The sequence below is a fragment of the Carcharodon carcharias genome, chromosome X (assembly GCF_017639515.1).
Source record: "Carcharodon carcharias isolate sCarCar2 chromosome X, sCarCar2.pri, whole genome shotgun sequence".
NCBI lineage: Eukaryota > Metazoa > Chordata > Chondrichthyes > Lamniformes > Lamnidae > Carcharodon > Carcharodon carcharias.
The window spans coordinates 28,282,523-28,290,796 of record NC_054507.1 but is presented as its reverse complement, the minus strand read 5'-3'; the positions used below and the strand labels follow the sequence as shown (position 1 = coordinate 28,290,796).

At 47.7% G+C, this 8,274-nt stretch overlaps 1 non-coding gene across 1 annotated transcript; it reads left to right on the top strand.

Annotated features, from left to right (window-relative positions):
* On the top strand, positions 1-157 carry LOC121273373. Its single transcript, XR_005942009.1, has one exon. It is a non-coding gene; the product is annotated as a U1 spliceosomal RNA (small nuclear RNA).
* The last annotated feature ends 8,117 nt before the right edge of the window (positions 158-8,274 follow it).

The window sequence follows — 8,274 nt, the reverse complement described above, 5'->3', positions numbered from 1 at the left end:
TTACTTAACTGGCGGGGGAGAGACCATGATCATGAAGGCGGTTCTCCCAGGACGAGGCTAGCCCATTGAGCGTCGGGCGTGCTGACGCCTGCAATGTCCCCAAACACGGGATACCCAACACACTGCGGATGTGCACCCACTGTCGAGCACAGCACAGTTGAATGAGTCTGTGGCAAGAACGCCCATCACCAGGCTAAAGCTTCTGGTGACACAGTACAACTCTTTCTGACTGATCAGTATCGTCATCTCCCCTTCTGATCCTTCCAAGTCATGCGTCATTTTAAAAAAAAAGCCCCTGCTATGGTGCTTGGGACGATGCATCGCCTGATGATACTTCAAGTCACATCTGAAACAGCTGTTGACCGTTCCGCGTTTACTCCTGGCCTTCCTTCTCCTGCCGTCTGCTAGAGCTACCACAAAGGTCCCCATCCTCGTTTCTTTTGTTTGCGGCCCTTCTTTCATATTGGCGCTCGTGTCCCATATCGAAACGATCTCGAAATGCTGCCAGCATTGAAACCGCCATCCTTTGTGTTAACGCTGAATGTCATGGCACAGCTGATGGTAAAATGCTGAGCTGCTCCAATCCCAATGGGAAACTTGAAACAACTGCCACAACTGTTTTGAAATTTGCGTGAATTTCGAGACGCATGCCTTGAATTCAGTAGTAATAAGACCACCCTATAAGTCTTATAGGTTTCTTACAAAACTAAATTAGACCTTTATTAATAGAAGAAATGATCTTAAGCACGCACATGGATCTACAAGTTACTACTATGATAATTTCTGAATCCCCTAGTTAATCTAACTCCCAGTTACACTTTTGTTAAGGCAGCAAACAGGAAGACACGTAGATTTTAAATGACCCAGGCCAAATAACACACAACACTCTGAAATGGTTGAATTCAACTTCAGTTCATTGTAGACAGCAGTTTGAGTATTAAATACTGAAGGCTTTTCACACTTGTTAGATCTTAGAATGCCTTCCCTTACACACAGCCTTCTCTCCTTTATCCATATTTTCCCCTTTGAATGCAAATTCCCATTGTTTCACTATTTCTTTAGACTTTATCTCTCTAATAATATAAAGATCTCTCATAGTACCAATTTTACCAGTAATCTTTGGGGAAAAATAAACACACTGGGCAGGATTTTCAGCTCCTCGAGCAGGCCTGGGAGCATCCAGGAAACGGTCCACCGCCTGCGATCAGCCTCCAGTTAATGGCCAGCTGGCGTGAAAGACACACTGAGAAGCTCAGCGCTACCGGGTGGGAGGATTGCTGGCGCAAAAGCCTGTGCATGGGCGGGGTGGGGGGGGGGGGGGGGGGGGCGGTTGGTGGGCAGGGTGGGTGGGGAGCACGTACTGAAAGCTCCCTGAAGGCAGGGAGCTGCCTCAGCTCAGGGAGATGAACAATTCAAAAATGAAAAATAAAGATTTTCAAAATCTGAAAAAAAAATGTCCCGACGTGGGACTCACTCACCATAACATAGACAGAATAAAAATTCTGCCCAAAAAGTTTGCGTTTATTTTTTAATTTAATTGTGGAAACCTCATCCTGCCCGTGGATGAGGTTTCCTAAAAAAAATCAAAAGGCTGCCAACCGTCTTGCCGAAACATCGCATGCGTGCGCGATGATGTCAGGACGCTCGCCCGACGTCATCGCGCGCTATTTTACGCCCGATCAGGTCGGCCCGCAGGACGTTAAAATCCTGCCCACTGTTTCTTAACTTCCCCTGGCTAAGTGGCACGTTTTACCCCCTCCTTTGAAATCAACCCAGTCTGGTTAACTTAAAAATGCAAACGTTCCCTTTCCACCTACGTTTACCCACGTAACAGTTCAAACCAAACTTATCTTCTGTTACATCGAAGCCTTCAGACCAGCTGGCTGCCTTGAATGCAATCAAGTCACACACACACACACACACACACACACAGACCCCACTATTACTCTTTTTAAAATAAATTCCAATAACATTATGGAAAGCATTATATCTTCCTGACATGAATGGTGCTTTGAAAGTGGCTGGAAACAAATGTCTCCCCAGAAATATTTATTACAGCTTCAGACACATATTCCATAAGAGTATCTCTTTCTGAGAACCGAACAGCCTTTGTTCAAACATGGACAAAAGAGCTCAGCTCCCGAGGTGAGGTGAGAGTGACTGCCCTTGACATCAAAGGCAGCATTTGACCGAGTGTGGCATCGAGGAGCTTTAACACAATGAGATTCAGGGGGAAAACTCTCCGCTGGTTGGAGTTATACCTAGCACAAAGGAAGATGGTTGTGGTTGTTGGAGGTCAGTCATCTCAGCTCCAGGACATCACTGCAGGAGTTCCTCAGGGTAGTGTCCTCGGCCCAACCATCTTCAGCTGCTTTATCAGTGACCTTCCTTCCATCATAAGGTCAGAAGTAGGGGATGTTCGCTGATGATTGCACAATGTTCAGCACCATTCGCGACTCCTCAGATACTGAAGCAGCCCATGTCCAAATACAGCAAGACCTGGACAGTATCCAGGCTTGGGGCTGACAAGTGGCAAGTAATATTCACACCACACAAGTGCCAGGCAACGACCATCTCCAACAGGAGAGACTCCAACCATTGCCCCTTGATGTTCAATGGCATCACCATCACTGACTTCCCCACTATCAACATCCTGGGGGTTACCATTGACCAGAAACTGAACTGGATCAGCCATATACATACTGTGGCTACAAGAGCAGGTCAGAGGCTGGGAATCCTGTGGAGAGTCACTCACCTCCTATATTCTCCAAAGCCTGTCCACCATCTACAAAACAGAAGTCAGGAGTGTGATGGAATACTCCCTACTTGCCTGGATGAGTGCAGCTCCCACAACACTCAAGAAACTCGACACCTTCCAGGACGAAGCAGCCCCGCTTGTTTGGCACCACATCCACAAACATTCACTTCCTCTGTCCCCAATGCACAGTAGCAGCAGTGTGTGTACCATCTACAAGATGCACTGCAGCAACTCACCAAGGGCTCCTTCGACAGCGCCGCCCAAACCCACCACCTCTACCATCTAGAAGGACGAGGGCAGCAGACACATGGGGAACACCACCACCTGCAAGTTCCCCCTCCCAGCCACTCACCATCCCGACTTGGGAATATATCGGCCGTTCCTTCACTGTCGCTGGGTCAAAAATCCTGGAACTCCCTCCCTAACAGCGCTGTGGGTGTACCTACACCACACGGACAAAATCCTGGAACTCCCTCCCTAACAACGCTGTGGATGTACCTACACCACATGGGACTGCAGCGGCTCAAGAAGGCGGCTCACCCCCACCACCCCCCCCCCCACCTTCTCAAGGAGGCAATCAAGGGATGGGCAATAAACGCTGGGCCCCGCCCAGCGACGCCCACATCCCGAGAATGAATTTGAAAAAAACTCCAATCAGGACCAGGAGTCCTACCCACGTTGGACACTCCAGCACAATCCAGCAATTGGAAAGCAAGCACTGAATTAGGGGTCCCTGGGTAGAATTTCTGCAATCTGCTACATGGGCTGTTAAACTCCGTGACATATTCTCCCGTGGAATAGCTGTCCGTCCTTCTGAACTTCTCAGGGTCTGACCGTGCCCTCCCGTGCCCTCGTCCGATCACCTTCCTTATAAGTTCGGTCCATAAATTATCCAGGTACCCAAGTAGTGAGCTTGGAGCTCTGTAAATGCTCTGCGCCTGATCTGACCTTGCTCCTGTCGGGGAAGCTGTAAGGCCATGGCCGGGGTTTGACTCGCCTTGTGGAGCCTGGAATTGTGACCGCTGACCACCCAGGGCAGGTACAGGTGCTCGCCTTTGGCGGCTAATCGAATTTATTGAGTAAGTCATACAGACGCTCGAAATGATAGTACTTACTGGGCAATAGGACACGGCTGGTGCGATCGAGCCCATCCAGGTTACCGCAGTGCTGGCTCGTGGGATTTCCTCTTGACTCCCTCTTTCTTCTTTCTGGACTGCACGACGAGGGTCCCAAGATCGTCCTCTTTATACTCTTTCCTGGGTTTAGCCCTATCTTAGATAAGGTGATTGATTAGCTTAACCCTTGAGTCGGGTAAAATCTCACCTGTTAGCGGTCCTGACTAGGTTACTGTAAGCTCTTTGTCCGCCTGATCAGTTTGCTATTATTTTGTTGTGGGCTCGATTGGCTTATATTTGCCACGACGCCTTTACTCATTGACCAGGCACCGTAGTCAGCGTTCCCTTACCTTAACTGTCACTTATAAGGGGTCGTTACATTTATCATAAACGCTTTAGTCACGGGAAATGGTTCATCTTCAGGGACTAAGAACATTCTGGAAGGATTTGTGTTTTTTTTAAAAAGACGCTGTCCCTTAAAGGGTAAATGCAGGGACAGTGGCTACTGTTCCGGGAAAAGACAGCATTTTACAGGGAAAAGGTAATCGAGCAGTTTTAAAGGAGCTGGAAACCTCTTGACCCCGGGCGGACTGTTTACATAAAGGGTCACACGGTGGTTTATGGCTTTGAGAAACAAAAAATGTGCCTGGGAAATGGGTGTTTATAAAGCTGGTTTAGGTTTGGGCTTTGGGGAGAAAACAGGAAGGACCAACCGCTTGAGTAAAGAAGACAGCAGCTCCCGAAGCTCCAGACCCCAGTCCCAAAGCAGAGAGTGAATGGAAGCTGCTACACGTTCTGAAATTGACTGACTGCGAGTTTTCCTCGAGTCCGCCCGAAAAGTAGCGCAAGAGTCATCGATTGTTTCACAGACCAGCGCTGAGAGACCCACCGTATAACCCGGACACCATTTCAAGGATTCCACCATCTATCCTCTTCCCTCAAACCACCAACTTTTAACCTTTTGGCAGAGTTCCTGTATTTTATTTTATTATTGTGTGTGTGTGAAAGTTAGGGTATTTAAGGTGGTGGCATTGTCACTGGACTGGAGACCCAGGGTAATGCTCCGAGGACCTGGGTTTGAATCCCATCATGGCAGATAGTGGAATCCGAATCCAATAAAAACGCGGAATTAAAAATCTAATGATGACCATGAAGTTGATGATCAGAAAAATCTATCCAGTTTTACCAAGGGAAGGGAATCTGCTGTCCTTATCTGGTCTGGCCAATGTGTGAGTCTGGGTCCACAGCAACGCGGCTGAATCTTAACCGCCCTCTGAAATGGCCTGGCAAGCCACTCAGTTCCTGGGCGATAAATGCTGGCCCATGTCCCACAAATGAATAATAAAAAAAAACACCACGTTAACAAGCTTTGTCTCTGGTTTTATAATACACTAATAATTTTATTTAAGAAAACTGGGCATTGAGTGGTGACTCTAAGGTTCACAGTTAAAGCACAGGTTTGGCTGTACAGTGAGCTGGAAAAACCATTTAAGTACATGTTGTGACCCGTGGGGTAGCGGGGACCAGAGACAGTCGGCGCGCGCCTCCCATCCCGGTCATAACACATTACGGAACATGTCTGTGATTAAAGGCCACAATCCACTCAGCCACCAGTTTGTCCAACGCACACCAGTCTCACTTCTCGAATTTCACTGAGTCATGACTAACATTTTAAAGGACTTTTAAGAGAAGTTATTGCATGGAATTAATTCGTAGGGTACTAATTCTTACATAGGAAAAGTGCCGGGCCCACACATTACTTTTCCGTTGGCAGGGGACTGTCATGAAGATATTAATGTACACGATGTTATTGGAGATTATTTTAAGTTGGACTTGTGTCTGTGGGTGTGAGTGGGCGTGTCTGAATTGGATTAAAGCCAGCTAAGTCGGGGCACATTGCTGTATAATAGTTTTGAGATGTTAAACAGTAAGGTAGAGGGTATGTTTGCATTTTGTTGAATAAACCATTCAGAGACTTGGGGGGGGTGAAATCTTGCGCCTAGCTAGGAGACACCAAGCAATATGTTGATATCACTAATAAAATTTGGCACTGTGAAAGGGGTTTTATTGTTAGAAGAGGTGGAGTTCAAAGGGCCTGGTGATACAATGAGAATTTGCATTCAAAGGGAAGGCTAGGTATAGACAGAAAAGAGTCTTGTGTGTGTGGAAGTCAGAGGCATGTGAGATCTAAGCCTACAACTGTGCAGGGGAACCAAATTGGAAGGAACCTCATTTTGAATTCGTAAGTTCAAATGTGCTTTACCTGGTGTCTGTTTAAAGTCTATGGGCTATTGTTACCTTGGGGAAGATTCACTTGGGAGTGATTAATTTGGGGATTTGTTTAATAGTTTTTATGGTAGTCATTTGTAGGCATATGTATGTGTTTAATTTCTTGCTAACTTAATAAATGTTTAATTTATTTTATATAGAAAACCTCTGGAGGCTCGGTGGTTTCATTTCTGAATTCGGGGTTGAATTTCTGAATTCAAATATACCCATTGAAAATATAGGTTATGACAGTTGTTTAAAGTGTCCATCTGGGATTTTAAATAACTCAGGCCTTTACCAACTGCTGGGTCACAACAGGGACGTAGCCCATGGTCTATATGTCCACTTTATTCCTCCCCTGGGTCACAAGGTCCCAGCTTCACAGAATAATGGTGGAAAATACTTAGCGCTTGGTTTCTCTATCCTTCTCCAAACGTCTGAACATGAGTCTTAGTTTCCAATGTTCACCTTGAGGCCAGCCATCCCTTGCTACCAATGTTAATAGAATCCAAGCTGGTGGCTGAAGCTGAAGCTAAAACCAAAACACAGAGTTGATCTTTACCGAGAGAGTTTATTGCTGTTGTTCAGTCCTGGAGCTCTGCCCTCACTTCCGGCTGTTCCCTATTTATACGTGCTCAAAGTACTTCATTAAACAACGCCTTTTCACTTACAATATAATTAACATACCACTAATAACTCAGTTTCAGAATGAGGGGTCTCCTGTTGAAGATGGAGATGAGGAGAAATTTCTTCCCTCAGAGGGTGGTCAGTCTGTGGAATTCTCTCCCCCCCTCCGCCGCCACCCACCCACCCCCCACCCCCCCCCCCACCAGCCAGAGAGCAGCGGAGGCCGGGTCAGTGAATATATTCAGACATATGATTTGAACAGATTTCTGATCGACAAGGGTGTCGAGGGTTATGGGGGTGGGGGGGAGGGTGGGGTGGAGGGTCGTTGGTGTGGGGGGAGGTGCAGGCGGAAGAGGGGAGTTAAGGCTACAATCAGATCAGCCATGATCTGATGGATCTGATCCATGGCTGGCCAAGATTGGATGGGTTGGAAGTGTCCTCCTCGGAGCAGAGGAGGCTGAGGGGAGATTGGATTGAGGGGCACAAAATTGTGAGGGGCCTGGACAGTGTGGATGGGAAGAGCCTACATACTTTAGCAGAGAGGTCAGCGACTAGGGGGGTGTAGATTGAAAGTGGTTGGTAGAAGGATTAGAGGGGAGGTGAGGAAAACCTTTTTCACCAAGAGGTTTGCGGGGGGGTGGGGGGGTTTCTGGAACTCACTGCCTGAAAGGGTTAGTAGAGACAGAAGCCCTCGACTGATTTAAAAAGTGCCTGGACATGCACCTCCACGGACCACGTGCTGGAAAGTGGGATTGGTCTGTGGGTGGACTCAAGACATGATGGGCCAAGTGGCCTTCTTCTGAGCTGTAAGCTGTTTATGATGCTATGATCTTATCGAATGGGGGAGCAGGTTTGAGGGGCTGAACGGCCCACTCCTGCTCCTATATTTAAGGGGAAACTGGATAAGTACGAGGGAGCAAGGAGCAAGAGACCGTTCGGCCCCTCTTTTACCTATTCGTTCATGGGGTGTGGGCGTCGCTGGCTAGGCCAGCATTTACTGCCCATCCCAAATTGCCCTTGTTCAGAGGGCATTTATGAGTCAACCACATTGCTGTGTGGGTTTGGAGTGACATGTAGGGACAGACCAGGGGACATTAGTGAACCAGATGGGTTTTTGCAACAATCAACAATGGTTTCACACATCATCATCAGAGTTTTCATTCCAGGTTTTTATTGAGTTGAAATTCTACCACCTGATGTAGGGGGGTGGGGGGGGGGGGTACCCAGAGCATTACCCCGGGTCTCTGGATTACTAGCCCAGTGATAATACCACAACACCACTGTCTCCTCCCCCCTGCTCTGCCGTTCACATAATAAAATGCCCCAGGGTGTTTCACAGGGGCATTGCAAAACAAAACGTGAAACGCCGAGCCACATATCAGGGACACGTGACTAGAAAGCTCGGTCAGAGGTAGGCTTCAAGGAACTTCTTGAGAAGGAAGTGAAGCAAGATGGGAGAGGTTTAGGGAGGGGGATTCCGGAGTTTAGGGCCCCAGGCAGCTGAAG